The sequence below is a fragment of the Phyllobates terribilis genome, unplaced genomic scaffold, assembly GCF_046119375.1.
Source record: "Phyllobates terribilis strain yellow unplaced genomic scaffold, ASM4611937v1 Scaffold_4__5_contigs__length_816908805, whole genome shotgun sequence".
In the NCBI taxonomy this organism is placed as follows: Eukaryota; Metazoa; Chordata; class Amphibia; order Anura; family Dendrobatidae; genus Phyllobates; species Phyllobates terribilis.
In genome coordinates this window covers 678,490,544-678,507,224 of record NW_027362764.1, presented here as the reverse complement: position 1 = coordinate 678,507,224, position 16,681 = coordinate 678,490,544, and the positions used below count along the sequence as shown (strand labels likewise).

Sequence of the window (16,681 nt, the reverse complement as noted above, 5' to 3'; positions counted from 1 at the left end):
ACCCTGGTTAGGTTCTGAGATCAGACAAGATCAGGAATGTTCAGGGTAGTGTGGCCATAGGCAGAGACAAGCCTCTCACTTGCTGCTTTTCTACTTTGAAGTCTGGCTGCCGGCTGCCCTTTCCAGTGCTCAGCAAGACCAGGTCCTTTTGTGCTTTCCCTTCTCTTCAATTTTTTTGCTGGCTTCCTTAAAAGGTCTTGTAGACACAACGCCCCACTCAGAGCTGCTGAGCCCACTGATCGGCTGCAGCGCTGTCGACGGAACGTCAGCTTCACGGCCAATGCCACAGGCCGGGAGCAGAGGCGAGACTCACCGGTAGACCCGGGTAGGGTGAGTAGAGCGTGGTTAGTTGCTTTCTAAAAGCCTGCAGCCGGGGATTAACTTTTAATGAAAGGGAACAATCCCTTTGACTGTCTGCAGCGCGCCACACCTAGGATGCGCACTCTCACACACAAGCCAGCATGCACACATGCTCGCACGTGACAGCACCCCCTATCTGCCCCTACAACCTCTCCGTCACCATGCGTCAGACTCTCCTGCCTGTTTTATGATTTCAGGGCCCTAGCAGGAATCACCCCCCCCTCCCCAATTCCTTCCGCACCTTCCTTGCACTGAGGTTAGCTCTTTGGCAGCCGTCTGGCTTGGTTACACAAGCTTCCTTGCAGAGAAACATGTTACTTCTGCTGGCCCTCGCTAGGCGGCCGGCATCCAAAACCTTCCCTGGGCACCTGCTATAAGCCTGGCCCCTTCACGGCCCCGGGTGCTTTTAACGCCATCATTTCCACACGGCGAGCTGCGGAGTCAATAAGCACTCCTAGCCGTGACAAGGAGTTCGGTGTCAGGCCTGCGTGAAGACGGCGAGCTAGCGTACTTAGCTGCCAACTGGCTCAGAGGCCTTGGGGCTTCCATCATCTAAGTAACTTAAGGTCGGTGTCCGGCAAGGTGCCGTTCCATGCTAGCCGAGCTGGGTAGTAGGGCAAAATGTCATCAAAATGGTCTACAGCACCCGGTGTTTCCAGGAGGTATCCCATCCAAGTACTGTCCGAGCACAGCCCTGCTTTGCTTCCGAGATCAGACAAGATCAGGCATATCCAAGGTGGTATGGCCAGTAGACGCTGCTCGATCGATCGCCCGGACAGCCTTTCTCAGGATCGCTTGGTGGCGAGCAATCTGGCCGTGACGGGGCGGGCTCCGAAGGGTCCATGCAAAGGCTGTGCCGTCCCTACAGGTGTGGTTTGTTTAGCAGTGATTCACCCGCCGCATCAGGTGTCTTCAAAAACGTCTCGGCGCAGGGTCTCCTGCAGGCTAAACCCTTCATCGCGGTAATGTGACAGAAAGAGCAAGCTGGACCCGTAACTTGGGGGCTGAGCGAGACGTCCAGGGGTGAATGAAGGAAGAGGGTGAGATGGTTGCCAGTGACTTTGAGCTGCTCTTCAGGGGGGAGGGTCGTGTTGCCTGCAAAGGTCTTCTGCTTGGGGTTACCGGTGGTTGCCTCCAGCCACGCGGGAGACGCTGGTCCTGGTGAAAAGGAGCCTAGTATTAAAAGTAAAGAAGCAACAATGCTGGAGGCCCACGGTGATCAGAAGGATGCTGGTATTTTGCAGAGATGAAATAGCGCAAGAGAGAAAGCAAATGAAAAAAAGAAAAGAGAATGAATGTGTGCCCTTGTGAAAGGGAATGGAAAAAAGGCATAGAAGAGATAGCCCCCTGCTGGTAGAAGGAAGGAGAAACCAAATGCCTATAGCACCAGGTATTCCCAGGTGGTCTCCCATCCAAGTACTAACCAGGCCCAACCCTGCTTAGTTCCAAGATCAGACGAGATCAGGCGTGTTCAGGGTGGTGTGGCCGTAGGCAGATACATGCTTCTCACTTGCTGCTTTTCTACTTTGAAGTCTGGTTGCTGGCTGCCCTTTCCAGTGCTCAGCAAGACCAGGTCCTTTTGTGCTTTCCCTTCTCTTCAATTTTTTTGCTGGCTTCCTTAAAAGGTCTTGTAGACACAACGCCCCACTCAGAGCCGCTGAGCTCACTGATTGGCTGCAGCGCTGTCGACGAAACGTCAGCTTCACGGCCAATGCCACAGGCCGGGAGCAGAGGCGAGACTCACCGGTAGACCAGGGTAGGGTGAGTAGAGCGCGGTTAGTTGCTTTCTAATAGCCTGCAGCAAGGGATTAACTTTTAATGAAAGGGAACAATCCCTTTGACTGTCTGCAGCGCGCCACACCTAGGAAGCGCACTCTCACACACAAGCCAGCATGCACACGTGCTCGCATGTGACAACACCCCCTATCTGCCTCTACAACCTCTCCATCACCATGCGTCAGACTCTCCTGCCTGTTTTATGATTTCAGGGCCCTAGCAGGAATCACCCCCCCCTCCCAATTCCTTCCGCACCTTCCTTACCTTCCTTGCACTGAGGTTAGCTCTTTGGCAGCCGTCTGGCTTGGTTAAACAAGCTTCTGTGCAGAGAAACATCTTACTTCTGCTGGCGCTCGCTAGGCGGCCGGCATCCAAAACCTTCCCTGGGCACCTGCTGAAAGCCTGGCCCCTTCACGGCCCCGGGTGCTTTTAACGCCATCATTTCCACACGGCGAGCTGCGGAGTCAATAAGCACTCCTAGCCGTGGCAAGGAGCTCGGTGTCAGGCCTGCGTGAAGGGCGGCGGGGTAGCGTACTTAGCTGCCAACTGGCTCAGAGGCCTTGGGGCTTCCATCATCTAAGTTACTAAAGGTCGGTGTCCGGCAATGCGCCATTCCATGCTAGCCGAGCTGGGAAGTAGGGCAAAACGTCATCAAAATGGTCTACAGCACCCAGTGTTCCCAGGAGGTCTCCCATTCAAGTACTGTTCGAGCCCAGCCCTGCTTTGCTTCCGAGATCAGACGAGATCGGGCGTATCCAAGGTGGTATGGCCAGTGGACGCTTCTAAATCCATCGCCCGGCCAGCCTTTCTCAGGATCGCTTGATGGCGAGCAATCTGGCCGTGACGGGGCGGGCTCCGAAGGGTCCATGCAAAGGCTGTGCCGTCCCTACAGGTGTGGCTTGTTTAGTAGTGATTCACCCGCCGCATCAGGTGTCTTCAAAAATGGCTTGGCGCAGGGTCTCCTGCAGGCTAAACCCTTCATCGCGGTAATGTGACAGAAAGATCAAGCTGGACCTGTAACTTGGGGGTGGACCGAGACGTCCAGGGGTGAATGAAGGAAGAGGGTGAGATGGTTGCCAGTGAGTTTGAGCTGCTCTTCAGGGGGGAGGGTCGTGTTGCCTGCAAAGTTCTTCTGCTTGGGGTTACCGGTGGTTGCCTCCAGCCACCCGGGAGATGCTGGTCCTGGTGAAAAGGAGCCTAGTATTAAAAGTAAATAAGCAACAATGTTGGAGGCCCACGGTGATCAGAAGGATGCTTGTATTTTGCAGAGATGAAATAGCGCAAGAGAGAAAGCAAATGAAAAAAAGAAAAGAGAATGAATGTGTGCACTTGTGAAAGGGAATGGAAAAAAGGCATAGAAGAGAGTGCCCCCTGCTGGTGGAAGGAAGGAAAAAGCAAAAGCCTACAGCACCTGGCATTCCCAGGCGGTCTCTGTTAAATGGTTAGTTATGGAAATTCATTTGGAATGTTAATCGATAATCATTTTTCTGAGTTCTATGCCTCAGCCATCGTGTCTAGTTGACATGCGCTATTTGTGTGTGTATTTTTGGTTCACTACCATATGTAGAACAGGTGTCCATACGACTGGCTATAAAAGCCCATGGTACAGAATGGGGGGGCTCTCTTGCTCTGCCCACCCCACAAGACACAGAATCTTCATGCTGAGAAGCAGATGACATGTAGGCCTGGACACATGCTGGACAAAGACATGATTTACCAGCCAGGATCCAAGGAAAGATGGGTGAATCTCAACAATTAAGCTAATTATGGACAAATGGACAATTACTTTATAACTAATTATTGTATGTACCTGCTGCAATCTGATTCTTTTTAATGGACAATCCAAGAATAAATAGATACATTTTTTTAAAAGAATATCGTGATATTGATACTTTGAGAAGTCCTCAGTAGAAAAAAATAATATAGGAAGAGTATTATTTTACAATGGTGAGCCAGCCAGTCCTGTTTTTATGCTTTTTAAATTAAGTAAGTGAATTTCTTCCGTGAACAAGGGGGGAGTCCTGACGAGCTGAACAGCTGTTGTTCACTTGTCAGTAAATTCACTAGTTTTTCACGAGAAGCAGAAAGGACCTACAGACTGAGGAAAGACAGGAAGCAGAGGTACTAACAAGGAACAGAATCACACAGGAAAAGAATCAGACGAACTGAAGACAGGACGTGCTGATAAAGAGAAGCCAAGGAATGTTAAGGTAAGCAAAATATGGATATAATTTTTTCTTTTGCTAAACAAAGTAATATTAATTTCAAAGTTAATGTAGGAGATGACATAGAAGTTTTGTGGCTCAGTTTATACAAAGAATGTGAATTGCAGAATTTACAGTTAACTTCTAAATTGGTAAATAGAGACAAACAGAAATTGAGAAATATTCTACATTTGGTAGATTTTTTTCATAGTCTTGTGTTAGAGATTTCTAAGCAGGAAAATAGTGTAGAAGTGTCAGACGGTGATACTGATTCTGACTGTAATGTGGAAAATGAACAAGAAGTAAGAAACGTGTCTATAACTGAAGGTGACCTTGGGTCTGACCAAGAGACGGACATACAGAAACCTGACATGGGAGGAGACATGACTGACATACGAGAAACCGACATACTAGGTGATGTGGGAGGAGACGTGAGTGACGTAGGAGGAACGGACGTACAAGAGCCACTAAAAATATCAGAGAATTCTGGAATTACCCAGGCTCAACTCCAAATTAAAATGAGGAAAAATTTGCTGAAATTATACAAATCATGCCAAAATATGATGTCAAAATCCATGCCTGTAGAAATTCAGAGACATTTGATAAATTCTCTGATAAGTTTGATTTATCCAATGAGGAGAGGAATCAATTATTTTAAATATGGATTCCTGTGACATTGTCCAGACGTTTACATTTAATGCCGTGTGAAAATGACTCTCCTAATGGATGAGAAAATGATTCGGACAGATTAAGATATTTGATTTATTGTGTCACAAAGGATTTTCCCAACATAGAAGATCTGCAGAAACTAAGGATTGGTAGGAAGGAATGTACATATACATTCATGTCCATATTTGAACGGTTGTACAAAGCTCTCATCAAAAATGGAAAAGTACAACATATGATAAAAACTTTTGTACAAAAATTCAAATTCCTAAATTCAGTTTCCCAAGTTATGGCATCACAAAAAAATTAATTATTTGAATGTGCGCAGATGCTGGATTCTGTTAGAAAACATGAGAATCGTGAAAAGAAAATAAATCAAGCTAAATTTATAAAACCAGGAAAGGTAAAATCTTACCAAAAGCCAATATCAAACTCTCCTAGACTGAGTCATCCCCATAGTGAACTCTATCAAATACGCAGAAGATTTCATATATGTTATAAGCCATATCAGCCAGTGCAAAGATCCATCTCTCCACAGAATGAGTTAATTCTCAGTCAGAACTGTGATTCTCTAAAAAGGAAAATGGCTGAAACTGATGGACAGAGACAGGTGAGACGACCAACTCACAGTGACGTCATGGAATGTGGACAGAAGAACAGGCAGTTCTCTGAGGTTTTGAAGGATAGAAAAATGGCTTTCCTAAAGAGGGCGTTCCTAGAGATATTTGAGAGAGACAGAAGATTTGGTTTAGGGAGTGGCTAAGGAAAAACTGTAATTATAATGTATCAAAATGTAATACAATGTCTCAATATTTATTTATAATCTCATACAGTAAATTGTAGTTACATAGTTTCTAATAGTTCATATATATATATATATATGTACACTTTTCTAAGTAGAGATTGCGTATAATTGTATTTATATACGTTTATAAAATATATATATATATATTAATTAATAAATTAGAACTTCATATATATAAATTTAAGTAGCGATATTTTGAATTACATTAGAACCAACCAATATATGTATAAGATATTTAAATAATTCTGTTTCTGTATGAATTTGATATTTAATTTTATTTTCTTATATTTCCTTAGAGTTTTCATTCCAAAGCAGGATTTGATCAGAGAACTCTAAAATGGATTTATTTCTTTATTCACACAGGAAGTGAAAAAATTGCATGATTTTATGTGTATAACATTTTAAAATAATAACAATATATCTAGTTGAACTATAATATATATGTAATACTTATTAATTCTTTTGTGTTGCTAATATTTTCTGTGCATGAAGTGTTCGTGCAAATTAAAGTAGCTTTACAGCATGACGTGTGACAGCTGCGGCCTTTGAACTTTGAGCTAATAGTATAGGATCCCATTCATTCTATTTTCAACTGATGTAACTTAAGACCGGGCAGCCAGTGAAGAAAGAATCTAAGACAAGAGTTTTTTCAAGTGTCTGAAATTCCAGTGACTTACTCTCATATTATATAATATGTACTTGGGGAATATTCAAAGAAATATAAAGATATTCAATTGATATGGCAATGCGCGTTAATAAATTGGGATACAACAATTTTGGGTTAAATATATATATATATATCTAAAACTTCATATGTGGAATGTTTGAGTTGAACAGATCTGTGAATGTCAGAGTGAAGGTGACAGATGAGTAAATCAGCAGCTGCTAAGTGTGATTGATGTGACAGAGGCCTCGTATGTTTGTATGTTTGAAAAAAAAAATGTTTCTTTATGTGAAGGTACAAAAATATATTTAAATCTGAGGAAATTATAATACATAATTAGGTATTACAGTGCCTACAAGTAGTATTCAACCCCCTGCAGATTTAGGTGGTTGACACATGCTGAATTAACTTGGCATTGTGACATTTGTACTGTAGATCAGCCTGGAAGTGGGAAATGCACTGCAGCAACTTTTTTTTTGTTTTTTTGTTTTTTTAAAACGTTAAAAGTTAATTCAGAGTGTCATTTATTATTCAACCCCTCAAACCACAAGAATTCTGTTTGGTCCCCCTAAAGTATTAAGAAGTAGTTCAGGCTCCAAGAATATTGAGCTTCACATGTGTGGATTAAAGATCTCTTTTGCCAGCCTTTTCTGACTATTTAAGAACCTCCCCAAACTTGTGAACAGCACTCAGACATGGTCAACATGGGAAAGACAAAAGAGCATTCCAAGGCCATCAGAGACAAGATCGTGGAGGGTCACAAGGCTGGCAAGGGGTACAAAACCCTTTCCAAGGAGTTGGGCCTACCTGTCTCCACTGTTGGGAGCATCATCCGTAAGTGGAAGGCTTATGGAACGACTGTTAGCCTTCCACGGCCTGGACAGCCTTTGAAAGTGTCCTCCCGTGCCGAGGCCAGGCTTGTCCGAAGAGTCAAGGCTGTAGCGCCGGCGTCCCTGCCCTCTGCTAGGCAGGGACGCTGTTCCCCTCACCTCTCTGCTCCGTGCCCGGCGTCCTCCTCCTGCTCTGCTGGCAGCGCGCGCTCCTTCCCGGCCACTGTGCTTAGGGCGCGCGCGCTCTCCCTCCCTCTTAAAGGGGCCGCGCGCGCCGTCCTAAGGAGTCCCCGGCCAATGGCCGGAGGACTTCACCATATATAAGGCACCTCCTCCAAAATGGAGGTGCCCGAACAATGTTGTTGCACTGTTCACTACTCTGCTTCAGCCCTCAGGTCCCGTTGCCAGTTACCTGCCAGATACCTGCCAGATTCCTGCCAGCTTGCTGTCTTATTCCTGCCTGATATTCTGCTACCTGCCTGCTAGACTGAGCTCCGACGGTCTGCCTTACTACTCCTGTCAGGCTGTCTAAGGACGAGCTTGCCCGCTCACCTGGGAGCGCACATCAACTACCTGCCTGCTTGCCTGAGGTCCGACGTCTGCCTTCCAACTCTTGTCAGTCTGTCTATGGACCAGCTTGCCCGCTCACCTGGGAGCGCACATCTGCTACCTGCCTGCTAGCCTACCTGGAGGCTCTGCCGTCACGTGCTGTGACCACCTGCCTGTCCAGTGACTCCTGCCCGCTCACCTGGGAGCGCTCATCTGCTGCCTGTCTGCTAGCCTACCTGGAGGCTCTGCCGTCACGTGCTGTGACCACCCGCCTGTCCAGAGACTTCTGCCCGTTCACCTGGGAGCGCTCATCTGCCGCCTGTCTGTTGGTCTTCCTGGAAGCTCCGCCGTCACATGCTGTGACCACCCGTTTATCCAGAGACTCTCGCCTGCTCACCTGGGAGCTCACGTCTACCATCAGCCGCCACAGGTCGTACCAACCCTTTACCCAGAGACTGCCCCGGTCACTTGCCGTGACCATCTGCCCGTTCATCCAGAGACTGCCCCGGTCACTTGCCGTGACCTCCTGCCCGTTCTTCTAGAGACTGTCCCGGTCACCTGCTGTAACTGCCTGCCTGGTCGCCACCTGCTCCCTTACAAGGACCGCCCCCTTGTATAGTAGCTCAGAGGTTCCGCCTCCCAGACCCGTTACAGTTTGCTCGGGCCATGGAACCCGGTGGCACCCAAGCTCCCTCGCTCTCGGTCCTGTGTCATGAACTGTCCCGTCAGAGGTCCCAACAGGAGTCCATCCTGGGTCACCTGCGGAATGTCAATTCTCACCTGGACACTCTGACTGCTCCGCCAGCAACCTCCGCCAGTGCCATGACTCGCAATCCGGCAGCTCCGCTGTCCATTAATACCATGGTATCCTACCCCGGACCCCGGCTTTCTGCACCTCCTCGCTTCGGAGGCGACTCCGCCCAGGCTCGGGGCTTCATAAATCAGTGCACCCTGCACTTTGAACTCCTGTCCCACCAGTTTAACTCCGACCGGGCCAAAATTGCCTTCATCATGTCCCATCTCACCGGGGAGGCCCTGGCCTGGGTAAAACCTCTATGGGAGAGAGGAGACCCCTGGTGTCCGACTTGCCTGCCTTTCTCATGGCTTTCCGGAAAGTCTTCGACGAACCCGGACGGAAGACCTCATCCGCATCATCACTGCTACGCCTCCGTCAGGGAAGTCTCACCGTGGGCCAATATGCCATACGGTTCCGTACCCTTGCCTCGGAGCTGGCCTGGGATAACGACGCTCTGGTATCCGTCTTCTGGGAGGGTCTGTCCGGCCGTATTAAAGATGAACTTGCCAGTCGGGACATTCCTACCACTCTCGATGACCTAATAACTCTTGCCACCCGGATTGACCTACGGTTCCAGGAGCGTGCAAAGAGGTCACCCGTGAGAGGAGGTTTCCACGTCTAGCTCCTACTTTTCAGAAATCCGTCTCTCCCCAGGTACACTCTCCTGAGCCTATGCAGGTCGACCAGACCAAGATGGTCAAAACCCGTCAGGACTTACGCCGTGCCGAGGGGAGCTGCTTCTACTGTGGCAGTAAGGAGCACCGGATCTGTGCCTGCCCGGAGAGGTCGGGAAACGCCTGTGTCTAGGTTCGCTCAGAGAGGTCGACCTAGACAAGAATAAATCCTCTCCATCTCTGCTGCTGTCAGTCTCAATCGTCTGCGGGGAGAACCGTTATTTCGAACTAGCCCAACTTGACTCTGGAGCAGCCGGGAATCTTATTTCACAGTCCCTGGTAGAGAAATTCCGCATCCCCACCAAACCTCTGGCTGTACCCTTGTCTGTTGCTGCCGTGGATGGGGGTCTCTTACCACGCCCCATCCAACTCATCACCGAATCCATTACTCTGCAGGTGGGAATACTGCATTCTGAGAGTATCTCCTTTCATGTTCTGCCTGGACTCTCTCACGCCCTCTTGCTAGGTCTACCTTGGCTCCAGAGACATGCACCCGTGGTTGACTGGCAGACCGGAGAAGTCCTTCGCTGGGGACAGGACTGCCATAAGACCTGTCTGGTTCCCGTCCATCCCGTCCGTCCTTCTCCTACCCCAGCTAATCTACCTGGACTTCCGATTCCTTATTGGTCTTATGCTGATGTCTTTAATAAAAAGGAGGCAGAGACACCACCCCCTCATAGACCATACGACTGCCCTATCGACCTGTTACCTGGTACTACTCCTCCCTGTGGGCGTATTTATCCATTATCCGCTGCTGAGACCCGGTCGATGTCCGAATATATTGAGGAGAATCTGGCCAGGGGATTCATCCGGAAATCTACCTCCCCGGCGGGAGCAGGCTTCTTTTTCGTCAAAAAGAAGGACGGCTCTCTCAGTCCCTGTATAGACTATAGAGGCCTTAACCAGATCACGGTGAAGAATAAGTACCCCCTTCCGCTCATTCCGGAGTTATTTGATCGTCTGAGGGGGGCTAGAATCTTCACCAAACTGGACCTCCGTGGGGCGTACAACCTGGTTCGTATCCGTCAGGGGGATGAATGGAAGACGGCATTCAACACCCGGGACGGCCACTATGAATATCTGGTAATGCCCTTTGGTCTCTGTAACGCTCCTGCCGTCTTTCAACAGTTGGTCAATGACATCTTCCGGGACCTTCTCTACTCCTGCGTAGTGGTGTACCTGGATGACATCTTGGTCTTCTCTCCGGATCTCCAGACTCACCGGAGGGACGTTCGTCAGGTCCTGCTCAGGCAGAATCACCTCTTCGCTAAATACGAGAAGTGCCTCTTTGAGCAGACCTCGCTTCCGTTTTTGGGCTACATTATTTCTCAGACCGGCCTACGAATGGATCCAGAGAAACTGTCTGCCATCGAGAAATGGCCTCGACCGGAGGGGTTGAAGGCCATTCAGCGGTTCCTGGGCTTCGCCAACTACTACCGCCTCTTCATACCGCACTTCTCTTCCCGGATTGCCCCAATTTCCGCGCTCACCCGTAAGGGTACTAATCCCAAAGAGTGGCCGCCCGAAGCAGAGGAGGCCTTTCTTTCCTTAAAACAGGCCTTCTCTTCCGCCCCGGTGCTGCATCGCCCGGATGGCAACAAACAGTTCTTCCTGGAAGTTGACGCCTCCTCCTCTGGAGCCGGAGCGGTACTTACTCAAAAATCATCTTCCGGGAGGATGGTAACTTGCGGCTTCTTCTCTAAACTCTTCTCCTCCTCAGAGCACAATTATTCCATAGGAGACCGAGAGTTATTGGCCATCAAACTGGCATTGGAGGAGTGGCGTTACCTGCTCGAGGGGGCTCTTCACCCAGTAATAATTTACACTGACCACAAGAACTTGGCTTACATCCAGCATGCCCAGAGACTTAACCCGCGCCAAGCCCGGTGGTCCTTGTTTTTTGCTCGCTTTGATTTTGTTCTTCATTTTCGCCCGGCTGACAAAAACGTCAAGGCGGACGCCTTGTCTCGATCCTTTCTGGTGTCTGATCTCGAGGAAGATCCGAAACACATCATCGATCCCGCCAGAGTAATGCAGGTGGCTCCCGTGAGTCTAAATCGTCTCCCTCCCGGAAAGACGTTCGTATCAGTACCTGATCGGGAGAAGATCCTTCACTGGGGTCACTCGTCTAAACTGGCTGGCCACGCCGGTCAGAAAAAGACCCTCCAGCTTATTACCCGGCACCACTGGTGGCCTAGCCTGCACAAGGACGTAATAGACTTTGTTTCTGCCTGTGTGTCCTGCGCCCGCAACAAGGTTCCGAGACATCTGCCAGCCGGTCGCCTCCTTCCGCTTTCTGTACCTGCTGCCCCCTGGCAGCATATAGCAATGGACTTTATAACTGACCTCCCAGTCTCTGCCGGTTGTACGGTCATTTGGGTGGTCGCTGACCGCTTCTCCAAGATGGCTCATTTCGTTCCCCTGCCAGGCCTCCCGTCTGCACCCGAGCTAGCTAAAGACTTTATTCGTCACATCTTTCGTCTTCATGGCCTGCCCCTCCACATCGTGTCGGATCGTGGGGTACAGTTCACCTCACGCTTCTGGAGAGCCACTTGTAAACTGCTAGACGTCACCCTGGACTTCTCTTCCGCTTACCACCCACAGTCCAATGGTCAAGTGGAGCGGATCAATCAGAACCTGACCAGTTACCTCCGGCACTTCGTTAATGCCCATCATTCAGACTGGGTGGATCTCCTACCATGGGCCGAGTTCTCTTATAACAGTCACGAGAGCGAATCCTCCTCCAAATCCCCGTTTTTTGTAGTCTTCGGTCAGCATCCTCGGATTCCTTTTCCTGTCTCCACCTCTGTGGACAACCCGGCTGCGGAATCTCTCGTTAGCAAATTTTCCTCCATTTGGGAGAGTACCCGATCCGCACTCCTTCAGTCGTCCGAACAGATGAAAAGACACGCTGACAAAAAACGCCTGGATCCTCCACAATTTCGTCCTGGAGATAAAGTCTGGCTCTCATCTAAATATGTCCGACTCAAGATACCTTCTTACAAGTTAGGGCCTCGGTTCATCGGTCCTCTGGAGGTCATCAGTCAGATCAACCCAGTGGCCTATAAATTGAAACTCCCGGCCAACTTACGGATCCCTAACTCCTTCCATGCATCTCTCCTCAAACCTGTGGTACTTAACTCTTTTTCCAAGTCTACAGGTACGCCTCCTGCTCCGGTTTCTGCTGAGGACGAGTTTGAGGTAGAGAACATTCTTGCCACCAAAAGGGTAAGAGGAAAGACCTTTTTTCTAGTAGATTGGAAGGGGTTTGGTCCTGAGGAGAGAACGTGGGAGCCCCGGGAGAACATCCATGCCCCGCTCATCCTTGCTAAATTTCTGTCTGGCCTAAAAAAGGGGGGGCCTAAAGGGGGGGTACTGTAGCGCCGGAGTCCCTGCCCTCTGCTAGGCAGGGACGCTGTTCCCCTCACCTCTCTGCTCCGTGCCCGGCGTCCTCCTCCCGCTCTGCTGGCAGCGCGCGCTCCTTCCCGGCCACTGTGCTTAGGGCGCGCGCGCGCGCTCTCCCTCTTAAAGGGGCCGCGCGCGCCGTCCTAAATAGTCCCCGGCCAATGGCCGGAGGACTTCACCATATATAAGGCACCTCCTCCAAAATGGAGGTGCCCGAGCAATGTTGTTGCACTGTTCACTACTCTGCTTCAGCCCTCAGGTCCCGTTGCCAGTTACCTGCCAGATACCTGCCAGATTCCTGCCAGCTTGCTGTCTTATTACTGCCTGATATTCTGCTACCTGCCTGCTAGCCTGAGGTCCGACGGTCTGCCTTACTACTCCTGTCAGGCTGTCTAAGGACCAGCTTGCCCGCTCACCTGGGAGCGCACATCAACTACCTGCCTGCTTGCCTGAGGTCCGACGGTCTGCCTTCCAACTCTTGTCAGTCTGTCTATGGACCAGCTTGCCCGCTCAACTGGGAGCGCACATCTGCTACCTGCCTGCTAGCCTACCTGGAGGCTCTGCCGTCACGTGCTGTGACCACCTGCCTGTCCAGTGACTCCTGGCCGCTCACCTGGGAGAGCTCATCTGCTGCCTGTCTGCTAGCCTACCTGGAGGCTCTGCCGTCACGTGCTGTGACCACCCGCCTGTCCAGAGACTTCTGCCCACTCACCTGGGAGCGCTCATCTGCCGCCTGTCTGTTGGTCTTCCTGGAGGCTCCGCCGTCATATGCTGTGACCACCCGTTTATCCAGAGACTCTCGCCTGCTCACCTGGGAGCTCACGTCTACCATCAGCCGCCACAGGTCGTACCAACCCTTTACCCAGAGACTGCCCCGGTCACTTGCCGTGACCATCTGCCCGTTCACCCAGAGACTGCCCCGGTCACTTGCCGTGACCATCTGCCCATTCACCCAGAGACTGCCCTGGTCACTTGCCGTGACCATCTGCCCGTTCATCCAGAGACTGCCCCGGTCACTTGCCGAGACCTCCTGCCCGTTCTTCTAGAGACTGTCCCGGTCACCTGCTGTGACTGCCTGCCTGGACGCCACCCGCTCCCTTACAAGGACCGCCCCCTTGTATAGTAGCTCAGAGGTTCCGCCTCCCAGACCCGTTACAAAGGCTAACCCAAGGACAACAAGGAAGGAGCTCCGGGAAGATCTCATGGCAGTGGGGACATTGGTTTCAGTCAATACCATAAGTAACGTACTCCACCGCAATGGTCTCCGCTTCAGACGAGCCCGTAAGGTACCTTTACTTTCAAAGCGTCATGTCAAGGCTCGTCTACAGTTTGCTCATGATCACTTGGAGGACTCTGAGACAGACTGGTTCAAGGTTCTATGGTCTGATGAGACCAAGATCGAGATCTTTGGTGCCAACCACACACGTGACGTTTGGAGACTGGATGGCACTGCATACGACCCCAAGAATACCATCCCTACAGTCAAGCATGGTGGTGGCAGCATCATGCTGTGGGGCTGTTTCTCTGCCAAGGGGCCTGGCCATCTGGTCCTCATCCATGGGAAGATGGATAGCACAGCCTACCTGGAGATTTTGGCCTTAACCCAATTGAAAACTTGTGGAAGGAGCTCAAGAATAAAGTCCACATGAGACACCCAGAGAACCTAGATAACTTGGAGAAGATCTGCATGGAGGAGTGGGCCAAGATAACTCCACAGACCTGTGCCGGCCTGATCAGGTCTTATAAAAGACGATTATTAGCTGTAATTGCAAACAAGGGTTATTCCACAAAATATTAAACATAGGGTTTGAATAATAATTGACACACACTTTTATGTTTAAAATTTAATAAAATTCAACTGAGCAACATAACTTTTTGGTTTGTAAGATTTATGCTTATGTTCATAAAACCTACTCTCGTTTGCAGTTTGAAGGCTCTAACTTATTTGCATCTTATCAAACCAGCTAAATCTGCAGGGGGTTAAATACTACTTGTAGGCACTGTATCTACATATATATATTTCTATATTTCTTTAATAATTATTATTTCTTGATTTAACTAATAGTGGATAAGGGCAACCACACATCAAAATGGTTTACAAAGCAAATTTATATTTAGAATAATTTTCCACATGATAATATTCTTGAATAACTATAATATTATTTTTAATGGTTACCTAAATAGGTACACACCTCTCTTTAGTCAAATCTATGCTACACATCGATATGAAATTTATGCACAATATTTCTAGAAGAATAATTATTTTTAATTTGGTTCTGATATATACATAAATTTTATAAAATAATATTTTTGGTATTAAGGGGGAAAATGTGTCTTTGATCCTGATTACATAATCACTTTTGATCAATACTTATTTTCCACACATTTTAATAAAGAAGAAATAATAATAAGGTACTATGGTATAATTAAGAAGGGTATTACATGCAAAGTTGCAAAATTTAATATTTTTTGGTGGTACAAGGTTATGACAAATATGAAATCATCCAGATAATGGAGATATAAGGGTATTTTTTATGGAGAATATAATTACTCTGCATTTGTCATTAAAATTTAAAGGTCTTATTTTTATTTTTATTCTTATTTTTACTCTTAATTTTATTTTTCATTTTTAAAATTTTATTCTTACTTTATACTTCTTATTTTTCTATTTTTTCATTTTTTAATTCTCATTTGATTTTATTTCAGTTCAATATCTCAATTGAGAAAACACATTAATATTTAATAAAGTAATGTCTAATACAAGAGTATTGCTTCATTAAATATATATTGCTAAGGAAAAAAATGTTTACATTTTCTGAGTAAACACAACATTTCATTCATTCAATTATTCATTCATTCATTCATTCATACATTCATATATTTATTCATTTTGGTTCAGGAGTATACATTCTTTGATATTATTGGTTTAATAAAGATATAAAAACTTGTTTTTTCAAAATACACTGACACCTATGGGTTGGAAAAGGTAATTACACCTATGACATAAAAATGTTCTATCATATGGAGAACTTGATTGATAATGAATTATTATATATTATTGTTTATTATTCCAAACATAATTTATTTTAATATTTTGATAATAATTAGATGGATATTACTGATTGCTATGGTACGCTGTGATATTATAGGTTAGGAAAAACTGCCAGATTTGGTATCAGATTAGGGAATGAAGACTTCAATCAAGACATCGCAATTATGAATTCTATCTTAATAAAGACTTTTAATTTTTATAAATCAAAGAGATTCTCAAAAGTTACAAGAAGAAGCAACTGATATCCGGACGTCTCAGAAGGTAACAGGTGTGAATGCTGAGTGTTATAATAGACTGTGTCCATTACATACAATACAATTCACACCACTGATCACCAGGACGGCAGAGGACGATGATCCTATATGTACTGTTTTGTGTTTAAGTTTCATCACTTTCCAGTGGTTACTTATCACCTGCAACGCTTCAATGAAAGCTGGTGAACAGGTAATACCTGGCATATGTGTCCTGTATATAAAGGACTGAGTACTGGTTATGGTGCTATATAAAGCAGGAAAGTGTCAAGTTAACCCTTGCTTTACTGACCAAAGACGTCACATCTGTTCCAAAAGTGACACGAGACCAGTGCGGACACACGGAAGATTCCAAAGACGATCCAACGTAAGTCCAGGTGACACTGCACAGATATTAAAGCTACATTTCATCCATGGACTTTGTTTTCTTATCAACTGACACACATGATCTTTCTAATAAAGAGTACAGTTTATGGACTAAACAATAATGAACACAATTATGGACTGTACAATATCTACATGCTGTAATTTATTTCAAAGAAGTTTTCATCTAAAGACTGTGTTATAAAAAAACCAAGAAGAAGTCGAGACGACGACCCAATGACATCAGATGATGACGATTGAACCCGCGATTGCTTCAATTTAGATA

General features: G+C 47.3%; 4 pseudogenes; all 4 read right to left on the bottom strand.

The window, feature by feature from the left end:
* The window catches only part of LOC141267684 (5S ribosomal RNA), a 119-nt pseudogene extending 57 nt beyond the window's left edge, over positions 1–62 (bottom strand).
* Positions 63–994: 932 nt separating this feature from the next.
* On the bottom strand, positions 995–1,114 carry LOC141269960 (5S ribosomal RNA; annotated as a pseudogene).
* A 621-nt stretch (positions 1,115–1,735) lies between these two features.
* Positions 1,736–1,853, bottom strand: LOC141267668 (5S ribosomal RNA; annotated as a pseudogene).
* Positions 1,854–2,794: 941 nt separating this feature from the next.
* Positions 2,795–2,914, bottom strand: LOC141268131 (5S ribosomal RNA; annotated as a pseudogene).
* Between the last annotated feature and the right edge of the window lie 13,767 nt (positions 2,915–16,681).